Source organism: Eublepharis macularius, chromosome 19 (assembly GCF_028583425.1).
Source record: "Eublepharis macularius isolate TG4126 chromosome 19, MPM_Emac_v1.0, whole genome shotgun sequence".
In the NCBI taxonomy this organism is placed as follows: domain Eukaryota; kingdom Metazoa; phylum Chordata; class Lepidosauria; order Squamata; family Eublepharidae; genus Eublepharis; species Eublepharis macularius.
Window position 1 is genome coordinate 3,172,667 of NC_072808.1, and position 1,572 is coordinate 3,174,238.

The following is a 1,572-nucleotide window of genomic DNA, read 5'->3' on the forward strand; positions in this document are numbered from 1 at the left end:
CTTTTATCCGTTAGAAAGAGCGGGGCTTGGCTCGGGGGCAGAGAAGGGATCATTTTACTGCCTGGAAGGACTGGGTGTGTCTAGCAGCCGTCCCACTGCTTTCAACCTGCTGAGCACAGAGTATAGAAAAAAAAAAAACACCCCACAGCCACGGTAACACTATCGCTCCACTCCCTGCACCTTGCGCTCTCTCTGACAGCCTTTCACCTCTCTTTTGTAGCTGTGTAGTGTGAGTTCTTTTTTTTATAGCCTTAAGACATTCAGCTTCACACATACACACCTTTTTATTTCTTCTTGTTTATATATGAATCAAGAAAAATTGCCTGTCCCCTCCTATAGTAAGCAAATGAAGGGCACATCAAGTTGAAGAAACAGAACAAACTTTGGGGCTGGGGAGAGGTAAAAAAGCATGCAGGATTGTGTTATGCACTCCCTGCATTTGACTTTTGCCATGGTATGTACTGCTGATAGTGTTAAAGGCTCCAGGAAGGATTCGGCTCGCTTACAAAGTTCACTTTAGGGCTATTGTCCTATGCATCATTTCCAAGGAGTGAGCAGCGCACCATAGGCCAAGCTGAACAACTGGGCTGCCTCAGCTTACCTCTTAATAATTTGAATTTTGTTCCCATCAAATCATCTGACTCCCTGACCTGGATAGCCCAGGTGAGCCCAATCTCATCACATCTCAGAAACTTAGCCGGGTTGGCCTTAGTTAGTAATTGGATGGGAGACCTTCAATGAAGACCAAGGTTGCAGAAGCAGGCAATGGCCAACCACCTCTGTTAGTCTTGCCATGAAAACCCCACCAGGGGTCGCCATAAGTCAGCTATGACTTGACTGCACTCTCCACTACCGATCATCTGAATAGAGGCCACTGTACTGACTATAGTCAGCCAGGGGATATCAAACTACGATCTAACACCATGGTTTGAAGTTGGTTTATCAGTTTGCCTGATAATGTAACAGCCTTGATTGCCCTGGTGGATGATCTGTGTCAGGAGATGAACAGAGGGAAAGCAACACAGTTGGTTAGATGGCCATTTCCTCACAGCCTGTTGTTCCTGCTTTTTTTTTTTGGTGCTTTTTGTCTCTGCTTTGCTGAGTTGCGCCAAATACTCATCTTCCATATGCATCACCCATCTCCGTGCTGGGGCCCAATTCAGTGTGCTGGCATTGACCTTTAAAGCCGTAAACAGTTTACGGCCAGCGTACTTTAAGGACCATCTAATCCCACATGACCCATCTAAGCCTGGATAGGTGGCACCTTGAAAGGTCCTTCTTGGTTGTGGCACCAAAATTATGAAATTCCTTCCCCGGGAAGATTTGTCCATCCCCTTCTGTCATTGTCTTTCAGCAGCGAAAGGGTGAATTTTTTAAAAAAATCTTTTTTAAAATCTTTTTTTTAATCCCTTACTGATTCTCATTAGTCATTCCTCCTCTTCATGTGCTTTTTAAAAATGTGTTCTGTTTTATTTTTTTCAGTTGTTTTAATATATTTGTAATTGTTTTTATTTTATTTTTTAAATCTGGTTTTAATGTTGGCCGTCTTGTTGGGTGGGGGGTGTATTTTGG